The sequence below is a fragment of the Lissotriton helveticus genome, chromosome 8 (assembly GCF_964261635.1).
Source record: "Lissotriton helveticus chromosome 8, aLisHel1.1, whole genome shotgun sequence".
In the NCBI taxonomy this organism is placed as follows: Eukaryota; Metazoa; Chordata; class Amphibia; order Caudata; family Salamandridae; genus Lissotriton; species Lissotriton helveticus.
Genome location: NC_136069.1, coordinates 530,647,329 through 530,660,467, shown reverse-complemented (window position 1 = coordinate 530,660,467; position 13,139 = coordinate 530,647,329).

The following is a 13,139-nucleotide window of genomic DNA, read 5'->3' as shown; positions in this document are numbered from 1 at the left end:
AAACCTAATATCACACCTAGTGAGGAACTCATACACCATTTACACACACATACAAACACTAAAACACCCAGTCAAACTGAGATATATATAGACATCTAGCAACAGGTATTCACATATTTACAAACAAACATATAACATATAGATTTTCTTTATAAAAACCAGAAAAGGTGGGTCTAACAAGAACCACTTTTAAACATTACTGTTGTGTTTTTCAAATGTTTGTCCTTTTTTTTCTCTTAAGAAAGACGAAAAAACATGGCGGCCTGAAACAAAATGCACTGACCTTGTGAATAAATTTGTGATACAGAATTTGTTTTACAGTTATTACTTTTCTAGCCTCAAACAATGCAGGGATGGACTGCTGCCCAACAGTGAGAACTATTTTGAATTCCGAGCATAGAGTTCCAAGTTCTGAAATTCCGGAAATGTAACAGAGCGGTAACTTGTAGCTGTTGGCAAAAGTTAGTTGCCAGGCAGTACCTGCGCCGCAACAGATGTCGACGCGTGCAGCATGTTATGTTCTCACTGTGCTCTCACAAGGTGGTGAGGGAGAATAGTTTTAAGATGCTTCATCATGCTGTTAGCTACATGGCTGTAATTTTTTTAAGTGCCCCTTGAAAGTTTTTTCTCACAAAGGATACCCTGCACCACCTTTGCAATAACCTTCTCTTCGCCACAAGGTATGTTAAAAAAGTTCCTCACAATGTATTCTTTCTTTTTTGGTGGTTCTTCTTCTTCTGATGAGAGAACTTGGCACTTCTACTCTGTGGTTTCTCCAGATGCCATTGTTCTAACAAAAAAAGATACCAATTGAAATACAAAAAACCAATACAAAAAGAACTGTCTCAGGTCAGTGTATCTGAAGGTGTGGTTTCTAACAGCCGCACCCAAAGGAGAAAAAAATAGGCAGGAGCTTCCTGTACAAAAGGTTGACAGGTGTTTTAACCAATGACATCCCTTTGTTCCTGGGTCACATGAGAGTCGTGGTGACATTTCTGTGACTTCACGACGCCACTGCAAATCCGGAAGTATGTATTTAAACAACCTTGCAAGCTAGAATTAGTATTGGAATATACATTTGTAAGTTGTAATAATACATTACTTAGCTCAAACAGCAATTTTCTACTGTCTATATATATTTTTAAGTGTTGTTAAAAACCACTGTGGCTATGCAGTGATGTCGCAGAGTTAAAGCGAATTTGGAAATATGTATTAAAATAACTTTTAACGTAGATTTACTTATTGGAATATACGTTTGTATACGCTTTTAGGAAATCAGGCCTGAAAACGATCATCCAGATCAGAACCATTATTCTGCCTGTATAGGTCGTTTCTGGGGTTAACAGTTGAACCCCAAACGCATATAAAAATCTCACAAACCCTATTTGATGAAAGGTTTGAAAACAATCATTACCAACTCGCCACATTAAATGTAGGTACAGGGCTTCTCAAGGGCCTGACAGGGGTGCCATCGAGTTCTGAAACACCAGCCAGTGCTGTTGCCGCCCACAGTGTTCCTTCTAAACCAGACCCCGAGGGGCAGCACCCACCTGTTCCCAGCTTTCTACACCTCGCAGAGCTATTAAGATCAACATTTAAATAAACCATATCCTATGTCACTTGTTACACCTCTAGGCGCATAGGGTCCCACCAACCCTGCGTCAAGTGTAAAAAACCATTACCAGCCTCAACATATCCTGACAGCAGTAGAGCAGCCACGGCCCATGGAGGGAGTTTCGGTGGGGCGGAGAGGCGGGGCGGGGGTGCTAAAAACCGGAGTATGGATAATTGAAGGTAAGTAAACAATTTATTAAATAAAATGAATTTCATAGCGCACCCTGCATCACATTTTGCGATGCAGGGCGCGCTACGAAATTCGTTTTATTAATTAAATTGTTTACTTGCCTTCAATTATCCATACTCCGGTTTTTAGCACCCTCCACCCTGTCCCTCCCCCACCCCGCCTCTCTGCCCCACCGAAACACCCTCCGCGGGCAGCGGCTGCAGTAGAGGATAGAGCAGCTGTCATAATCAGAGCTTTGAAACACAGTATAGAGGTGAGGCACCCTCAGGAGCAGCCGGTGGATACTCCACTGTGTGTTCGGATTGAGCACTGCTTTTGTTCCTCCCCAATTCCAGATCTTCAGAACGGTGTCTGTGCTGGTAGTCAGAGAGCGTTGCTCAGGGAGATTCAGGGGAATATACGCCCAATACCTACTGTCACAGATAATGCCTCGGAATATGTTTTTTTAGCCAAAAAAATTGTACTAGGGTCATATATGAACGACATGCCCCAGGTTGTGAGAAAACTAAAATCCAATTTGAACTCCAAGGCCATAAAACTGTGGAGTACAGAAAACGAGAACCAACCATTGAGGGATATACATTGGAGATAATACAGAGAGTACAAATGTCGAGAAAAGAGGTATTACAATCTTGCAAACCAGCCTTTGCAGACGTGGGGGTTATTTCATCTTGACAAGGTCTGCAGTGCTCCCTAAAGTGCGGGGGTTCTAGCTTCATTAATAAATCAGTCTAAAGTTCCAAGGAGTTGGCCTACGACCAGGGCGGTTGACCTCAAATCTGTGGAACTGGGTTCGAGTTTCAGCAATGACGCTGAACATCCTGTGATTCTAGGCAAATCACTTAATCTCCCCATGCCTAACAAAAATGAATGTGTACTCATGTAACGCAACTGGTGCTATGTAAAGCGCTCTGATACCCGATAACTTCGGGTCAAATTCCCGGTATATAAAACTCTGACAAAAAAAAGGACATCCTTACTAAAGCACGATAGTTCTTACAAATCAGAGCAGGCAATAAAAAGTTAGAACCCCGCAGACAGGGCTTAAAAGTTATAAATGTCATGACAGCGGATCCTAAAATGGCACAGATTGAACCCCAAAATAAATATTTAGGGGAGGACGCTGGTGCTGGTGCTCTAGGCATTTTAAGTGTTCCCAGTGCAAAGCTGAGAGACCTGGATATACTGAATACAAAAACAGTCTCAAAGTAAAGAATTTATCTGGGGAATAGGGAAGGTCACCTTCAGTAAATTCTCCAGAGACTGTTCAAACTGCCTCTGTGGGGCTGCCTAAAAACGAGCCGGTAAGAAACAAAAGTGAGCTTATAGTGCAAAGCAGCAGAGGCTATTGATCAATAAATTAAAGAAAGCCACAATTTGTCCTACAAGAAGGCTTAAAAATGCACTGTTTCAGAATCAGAGTCAGCCCCCCAAAAATGATTTGCTGGAGAGCTCAACATCCAACACAAACCCCCAATCTGAGGCAGAGACAAAATGTAGAAAGATTTAACGCTACAGAGTATTACAAAGAATTCAGGTTTGTTAATTTAGAATGTATAAAATCATCTGATCATGGGCTTTTAGCTATTTACCAGGCTGTACAAATGCTCATAGAGTGGTTGTTACACAATGTGTGGCTGAATGATTTCTTTCAGCTCCGCTTCCACGGGCAGGGGATTGACAGTCCCTTGTTCTCAGATGAGCACCCCGTGAAGTATTTGATGCTGTGGAATTTAGAAAATCTCTCTAAACGTTTACAGAATAAAGTAGAAATAGCTGCATTTGGGACCTTCAGAATAGTCACCCTCGTTGTCCAGTGTGCCAAGGGGGCATTTCCAGACCTTTAGAGTGTATCTTATACAGTAAAGTCATTGAAAAAAAATACTTGCACAACTTTAACACCGTCGTGACCGGCACGTGTCTGGCTGCTAGTATCACTGTGTTACTAATGGAGTGGAGCACTAAAGACACGGTCGTCCTGTCTAGACCGGTTGAAGCACATGCTGCTCTTGAAATACCTCCCGACAGACTGATAGGCTTTGGAGAACTGGGTTTTTTGAGAACTCTTTTGCCGTAACAGTTCTTTACTACAGCAGATTGTGGAAGTACTTCACATATGGAGAGCCTGTGAAAAGTTAAGCGGTTTACCTTCTCCATCATGAAAATCATTTTAACCGTACATTGAACCTGAAGGTTTTTCTGGGAACCAAGTACATGTGCACCCATTGCGATCACGTCTGCGACACACAGACAGCTCATGAATGTAAAATGCATTGTAAAATATGTCAAAGGCACGGTTGCATCATAGTCATGGATCAGAATGTGAGATGTCCTAGAGGTAATCTATTCTGTCACTCACAAAACTGCATGAGCATACACACTAGGGTTATTCAGTTCATCCCTAAAACAGAATGTATCGGGTGCCAGCGCTACACAGCCGCCGATCACGAATGCAAAGGTACGAAAAGCTCCCGGTGTAAGGCTCCTCTTCCTCTGGGAACAGAACACATGTGCTACATGACTAAAGGCTGGTCCCAGTCCAAAACAGAAGACTACATAGTGATCAAAATAGAGTGTGCCCAAGAGACTGGAGTGCATCAGCCTAACTATATTTGTGTGCACCATCTAACTTCTGATGAAAACTGGGAGTTTGAAGGGAATGAATTCCGTAGCACATTCATTGAGACAACATTCCAAGGCTAATCCCTGATGGCCCATAACTCAAAAGCATATGACTTGTTCTTTATTTTGCAAAATATGATTCAAGAAAAGATGCCTGTAGAACTTATCACCAAGGGCTCCAAACTGAGCAGCTAACAGCTGTACCTTTACATTTAAGGTACATAGATACTTTTAATGTTCTGCCCATGAAATTGAGCAAGCTGCCAAAAACCTTTGGTTTTCCAGATTTTAAAGGTTATTTCTCCCACTTTTTAAACACCTTGACAATCAGAATTATAAGGTCCCATGCCTCGCCCAGACAGCTATGGTGTTGAGTATATGATGCCAGAAGAGAAAGAGAGTTTTCTAAAGTGGTATGGTGAACAATGCAAACAATAAGTTATTTTTTCAAACAGAGTTCAAAGCTTACATATATAATGATCTTGAGAAAAGTTTGCAATCTCTTCAGAGACTTCGAGATGACAAAACAAGAAAAGGTACCTCGCCCCTAAGTAAAGTAAAGGGTGACACACCCGTGCTAGAATGAGGGGTAACTCTTAATGCCCACAACATGTCGGAAATGACTTTCTTCCAATTCAGACCATTGATGTTGGCCAACTGCAATTGATCTTTAATCACACGGTTCAACCGCTCAACCAAACCATTGCTTGAAGGGTGATAAAGAGAGGTGAGAATGTGTTTGATGCCATGAGACCTCAAAAAACTTTGCATTTCACCAGTCACCAACTGAGTGCCATTATCAGACACCAACTTTTCTGGCAAACCCTCACGCAAGAAAACATCTTCAAAGAAATTAATAACAGTAGCAGAATTGATACTCTCAACAAACTTAATTTCCGGCCATTTTGACATGTAGTCAATCAGAACTAGCGCATATTTCGGAGTCATTCCAAGATTATAAAATGGGCCAGCCACATCAAACGCCAACTTAAGCCAAGGCAATTCCTCAACCTGTACAGGAGTCACAGGAGAGGGACTAGTTACTTGAGACTTATCACTGAGAACACAAGCACCACAGTCACGAACACAATGTTCGATCGCCCTATCTACTCCAGGCCACCAAAAATCTTCACGTACCCTTCTTTTTATAGCACGAATACCCAGGTGACTAACGTGAGCCAAATCTAAAACCTTTTTGCAAAGAGCTTCCGGAACCACCAATAAACCACCTCTAAGTAGAACACCATCAATTAAAGACAATTCATCACATACCCTCCTGAAAGGTACTAACTCTGAAGGCAAAGACTTGTTGTCGGGCCAACCATTAGTCAAGTAATCAATAACACAACACAAATTCTTATCTTCATTTACAGCAAACTTCCAATCAGCCTCTGATAGTGTAATGCCAACCTCTGACACAGAACTAACCGCACACACCATTTCCAAATCCCCACAACTGTGTTCTATATCATTGTGAGGTAGAGGCCACCTGGACAAACAATCAGCCACATTGTTCCTAATCCCAGGCACATATTCCAGATGATAATCAAACTCACTAAGCCTGTATTGCCATTTAGCAATGCGAGGAGAAGCCCTCCCACCACCTTTAGTAGTGAAGAGATCAACAAGAGGCTTATGATCAGTCTTGAGTATAATGTGATTCCCCCAAAGAAAATTCCTGAAATGTTGCACACCCCACCATAAAGCCAACGCCTCTTTTTCAATGGTAGAATATGTGCTTTCCGCTCCACGTAAGGTTCTGGAAGCAAAAGCAATTACTTCCTCCTTACCATCAGGCCTCTTCTGCAAAAGAACTGCCCCAAGACCCACATTGCTGGCATCAGTAATTACAATACATTGGTCGTTGATATTAAAAAGCTTGAGAGGACGTGCCTGTACAATTGTATCCTTCAGTAATTTAAAATCATTTGCACACTCTTGTGACCAATCATACTTCACATTCTTTTTCAACAAATTTCTTAAAGACACAGTCCTATCAGAAAAATTACGAACAAACTTAGCATAATATTCAACCAGTCCCAAAAAGGAACGTAGTTGATCCTTGTTCGATGGTTCTGGTGCATTTTGAATGGCATCCAATAATTTCATTTTGGGTTCCACCCCCTTAACTGAGATGTGATGACCCAAATAATCCACACTATCCCTGAGAAATTTGCACTTGTCCTTCCTTAATGTTAAACCAAATTTCCTTAAAGTTTCCAAAACCGTTCTCACTCTGCTATTATGCTCATCCACAGACTTTCCATAAATAAGAATGTCATCCTGAAAGAAGACGACTCCCGCAGTATCCTTAAAAAGATTGCCCATAAGGCGTTGAAAAACTGCGGAAGCCGACGCCAGTCCGAATGGCATCCTTAAATAACGGAAGGCACCCTCAGGAGTCACAAAAGACGTAAGGTGCCTTGAATCCTTGCTTAACACAACTTGATGGTATGCCGAAAAAATATCCAGGGTGGTAAAATACCTGGCACCCTCCAATGTGGATAACATTTCATTAATGTTGGGTAATGGTTGTCGATCAACCCAAATACAAGCATTCAAGTCGCGCAAGTCTACACACATCCTAAGAGACTTATCGGCCTTGCGCGCTAAAACTACGGGAGACAACCGTTCTGACCCCTCTATGGGTTCAATCACTCGCAATCTCTCCAGTTCATTCTTTAATTCTTTTCGCATACTAAGTGGTACTTTGCGATCCTTGTGTGCAACCGCTCTAACTCCTTCTTTCAAAACAATTTGGTGCTGAAAACCCTTGAGTTTACCCAACTTGTCACAAAAAACTTCCGGAAACTCATGTGCCCATTCATTCTCACACGAAACACTCAGAGAGTGCACTGACTCAAAACCAGGCAAAGAGGCATAATACTGCTTAGCCTCATGTCTTGACAAAACCATGTCCTCATGGTTAGGATCGAGGATCATGCCAAGCTCACCTTGTTCATGCCAACCCAACAAATTTGTACCGTCTTTGACAACATAAATAATAGAAGATGTGGAATCACCTTTGTACTCCAGCTCACCTCTAAACTTTCCTAACAATTCTACTCTTTTACCCCCATACGCAAACATCTTAATAAAGGACTGGGACAAATGAACTTTCCCTAGTATGTCTAAATCTTTAACATTGACTATGGAGAAGGGAGAACCAGAGTCCGCTAGAAATTTGATACACACACCATTCACATTAATGGAACAAATCGGGGACTTCCTTCTACGAGACCCATCTATAGAAGCTATCTCAACAACACCATCCGCATCCATGGGAGAAGCAGACAACATCAACAACTCATAATGCTCATCATTATCATCAATAACATACTGGCGTTCATCAATGCTCTTTACCATGTGTGAAGACCCTCTTTGTACACTAGTGGCCTTGCACATACGTGCTAGATGACCTTTCTTCCCGCACTTGAAACAAGATTGATTAGTAGCAAAGCAAAATTTGAAGTTTCCTAAATGAGATCTACTCCCACATCGATAACAAGATAAGCCTTGCGCATCATTCCTGGGCTTGTTGGCAAGAATTGAAGAACGAGGAGAATTAGGATTGGATGTCCTCCGCTCAGAAGTCTTAATAGCCGTTTTAGTGGTGACAGCATTGATTTCAGAAGATTCCGTTGGAACTACAACAGTCGACGCAGGAGCTGATGCAGGAGTACTCATCTCCTTCATGCGAAATTGGGAATGTTCAACTGATTTGGCCAAGGTCAACACAGTTTCTAAGTCAGGGTCACCAGAAGATAAAAGTTTTTCACGCACTTTCCTGTCACAAGTGCGTTCAATTAGTTGATCCCTAATAATTTCATCCCTAAATTCCCTGTAGTTGCAATTGACTGCCAAAATCCTCAAAGCTGCAACGGAATCGTCAATAGATTCACCGGGCATTTGCGCACGTTGTAAAAACTTATGACGCTCCAAAACAGTATTTCGTTTGGGACTAAATCTTTTGTCCAGAGTTTTGATAAGGGAAGCATACTCATCCCTTATTTGTGCATCACCGTCATTCTCCGAAACAGATATTCTTACTTCTTCAAGCGGTAAGGTTTCAAGAATGGACCTTCCTTCAGGCCCCAAATTGTACACTAATAACGCCTTCTTCTTTTTAGAGGTGAAAGTATCACCATCAATGGCTTCAATGTAGGCCTCAAACGTGGTTTTCCACTGCTTCCAGGGCATAGGAGGAGGACCAGAAGACTGCAAAAAGGGAGGTGGCGAGGCTACTTTTTCCATTTGCGTGGGTGGGTTGCTGCCACAAAACCCCAAGAAGAAATCCAAGACAACAATGTTTTCAGGATTTTTATTTTTTTATTTTTTTATAAAAGTGTCTGTATTCCTCTTTTTTTTTTTTTTCACAAAATTCCACGAAGGAGACACAATGTCAATGCCATGTTATGGCCATAAGCGCATCATAATCTGTTCAGAATGACAGAAGAATGCACGTCACAAAGTAGAATAATGCGCGTCGAAATCTGCTCGCAAGTGCAGTGACAGCAAGCGTCACAATGCGCTTCCCACAGAGAGCGAGAGCAGAACGAGATGACAGCGCGCAGTAGAAGGAATGACATGTAGAGCTCGCGCGTTGGCTCGAGAGGAGTAGAGCTCGCGCTTAGGCGCTGAAACTGTTAATATGGCAAAACCTTTGTTACACAAAGAAAAAAGAGAAATTGTTTTTTTTTAAAGACTCACGGCCCAAATTAGTCACATCAGTGAGGATGCGTGAACGTCGTGCCACTTCTGTAACTCTTCAAGCATTGTCCCAAGACTCCGACGTCACGGTTGCTTCGTCTTTTAAATTAGACGAAAGGCAACTTTAAGGAGAGGCGAAGCACTGGACCCTTGTCGCCAGTGTAAGGAAGCGATAGAGGCAGTCGTGATGAGGATCTTCCTTTATTTACATCCAGCGTCCAGCTCTCCCAGCAGCAACTGCCGTCCCGGGAATTCTATAATTACATTCCATAAGAAAGCCCGAGTACAACAAAGCTCGTGGAGAAAGCTCGTGACAGTTAAAGAAACAGTACATCCCAACAATGTCATACTGGCTTCCATGTGTATGTCTATCTAAAAGCACATGTTTTTATAAACAAAAGCGTTATTTGACCCCCTCTATTCAATAGCTCATGTACATCTCTGACAAGGAAAACATCTTGCAGGGTGGGGAATACTGTGTGGGTCCTTATTTCCTAGATGAGTATGCTGTAATTAACTGTGTGCCAACTGTCTTTGATACAACAGTTGTTTTTACCATGGTTGTCCCCACTCCTACAAACCACATGATTTTAATAAACTGTTCGGTATCAAATTTGAACACTTGCATAGGCGTACCCTATTAAGGCGCAATATGTTATTAACTGTAGTTTTGTTCTGAGATCCCTCTAGGGGCATGAGTGGCTAGATATGTTAACATCAGATGCGGAACTCTGCTTCTTCATTACAAGCAATGGGTTACCCGAACCTTCGGAGCCCTGCAACACCTTTTTTGAGGGTCGTGCAAACGCTATACAGTTGTACAGGGCCATGGGAGGAGTTGAGAAAATACATCACTACGATTTCACAAGTCTGTATCCATTTGTGAACAAGATGAAATTATACCAATTAGGTCACCCCAGCATCATATATGGGGACTCTAAAGCTCTAGACAAATACTTTGGGTTAGTTAAATGTCAAGTCTACCTACCTTGGAGGCTTTACTTCCCTGTACTACCATACAGAGATGATGGTAAGCTAATGTTTCCGATGTTGAATATGGGCTAAAAGTAAAGAGACTAGCTGATGAGCAAAGAGTGCTGACGGGCACCTGGTGTAGCTTTGGGGTTCAGGCGGCGCTAGAGAAAGGATACCAACTTGGAAAAATATGCACAATTTGACACTTCCAACTGTATACTTACTGTTTTTTTCCCACCCGATCTCCCCGTCACTGACACACTTAAAAACAAAGCCTATAAAAATAAATGTTAAATTCTTGTAAGCTGTGTGTCCAGGGTGTTAGGGTGTTGCAGCTGTAATTTAGAATACTATCAATGTAGGCTCTGTAAGCATTCATGTTATCACTTTGCGTGATGAGTTGATCGCCGAAGGTAGTGTCCACCTGATTAAACATGGTTGTAATGATTGAAGTGATCATTGCCACTTCAGCTGCGGCCGGTATGTTGGCACAATCCTCTTTCTACGATTTTACAAGCAAGATGCAGCAGAGTATTGTTTCCAGATACATATCTGTGGACTCTGACACAAAAATCTCTACCAGTGCCAATGGTGTCAAAGGGGCTTCCAACTGCCGGCACAGCTCCTCGTCAAAACTGGTGACATCATGACCACCCTCATTAAAGTCGCTCTGCTGTGCATTCTGCTCCATTGCTACTGGTCTCAGGCTATCATAATATCTATCAATAGTGTTCAAACCACCGTTAGAGGATGTCTTATTAATGAGGTGGCTCTCTTCATATTGACCAAGCAATCTTTTTCTTGAGGGTGGCTCCTGGGTTTGACATCGGTTGCTTAGGGTCTCCTTATAGGTATTCTAAGCATCAAAAAAGGGGCGTACTCCTCTACATCACATCATGGTCACTTGATCTCCAGCAGCTCTAGTTCATTGAGGGCTGCTGCACAGTCCTAACCATGTGGCAAAACCATGAGCACGTAACTAACACATGACCGATCGCAACACAGGGGTAACATGCAATAGTTTCCTGATAACATGTCAAATGTCCACGATAAAGACACCGGGACAACGATAAAAATGTAAACCACAACGTGAAAAAAGTTGCGATGGTCCCAACCACGATAAAAAAATCTGTGATAAGCTTCGCCAGGCCTGCAATTCACACATGTCAGGCAGGAAAATCACTATAAAAGAAGAAAAAAAAACACCAACAAAACCAAAACAACTGCGAAGCACAAAGAAGGTAGCCAGAGTAAGTACAGAGGACAACCAGAACCCCATAAGCCCCACGGAGGACCAGCCTGGGACTTCGGGGTCAGAGAAGGGCACGGACAAGAACAAGAGGAAGACGCGGTTCAGTCCGTAGGAAAACAGGATCCTGATAACGGAGGTGATAGAACACCATCAACTACTGTTCGTCACCTCCACTGTGTCATTGGCAACAAAAAATGGAATATGGCAGTCCATTGTGGACAAGGTGAATGCAGTCGGAGTGCTGAGGAGGACAATGGAAGAGGTCAAGAGGCACTGGAATGATGTGAAGTGCAAAACCAAGCAAAAACTCGGCAACAACCAGAAGGCAGCAATGCAGACTGGAGGTGGGAGTCCAGCGCCACAGGAGGAGCTGGATGAGATGGAGGAAATGGTGTCCACAGTCATCAGAGTGAAGACGGTGGCAGGAGTTGGGGGACTGGACACTTCTCAACATGTCCTGACACAACAGCAACAGGGTGAGTAACAACCAGGGCCTGGAGGGACAGGGGGAGATGGGCACAATGGCACAAATGCACAATTAAGTATAGCACAGTGCACACCCACAGTGACTCTGGAGCATATCCCTGACCCCCTTGGCACACTGCAGCACACCTAGAAACAGCAAGTAGGCCCCTGTTGACTATGTGCCCAAAAGGGGCCCTTCCACACACCACCAATCTCACAACCAACCCATGCACATATGCTAAACCCAGCAAAGCAGCGTGTCTGTGAGCAACACTGACAATGCAAGTGACACTGCATGACGAATAGCATTGCTGCAATCAATATATCATGAAACGTTGCATGCCACGACACTTTGGTGGCTGAGTGTGGACCACATCCGTAAAGAAGCAGGTCACACCCTGACACAACCCCTGATGTCAATAACACACATGCAGACAAACCATGCCCCAAACTCCCAACTCCCACCAGGAGCCAATTGTACCCGTCTGCAACATCTCAGCACTGTATAAGCACAGAAGTCAAAGGCACACTGCATGAAAGGGATAAGGGGTAGCAAAATTAGAGCTGCAGGGGCGACTCTCCCAAAATTCAGCACACACACATAACATTCAGAGCACATCAATATTGACACTGTGGTACAAACCGCAACACGTTCACAACAGAACTGAGGACACAACTGGTGCCGCTTGTGTGTAGAAACTGGACAATCACATTTGGCATAGCAGGGAAATGTGAGTTGATAATGTACAAGTACAAACACACATCTGTGATGTTGTTGAAATGTCCACTGTCCCGTGTCAAGTAGGAAGGCCCTCCCAAACAGTCACAATGTACACTGTTATTGCAGTCTGAGTGTAAACATGTACAATGCGTCAACATACATGTGAACACAATGTTAAACTGCATCTCCCCTTCAAATTGCTAGGGGATAATCAACACCTCCACAGAGCAGACCCAACAACTCTTCACTGATGACAAAGAAGACCTCGCCACCTCTGACACCGACACCCTCCAACTCCTCTTGGATAGCCTCGGGACCCCACCTCCAGGAGCAGGGCAGCCCAGCTGCTTCGAGAAGACCCCACCCCCTGCACAGACCACACAGCAGGAAGCACCCACCACCGCGGCTGCCTCCCAGGACCCCCACGAACAACACATGGTCTGCCAACGCCGTGTGTTGGGGTGCCAGGAGAAGATGGCTGAACAGGTGCAGGTGGGGTTCGACCGCATGGCAGCCAAACTAGATGCCATACGTGGGTGTCTAAGTCCCATCAGGGACCACTCACAGTCCCTAACAGACATTCACACAGT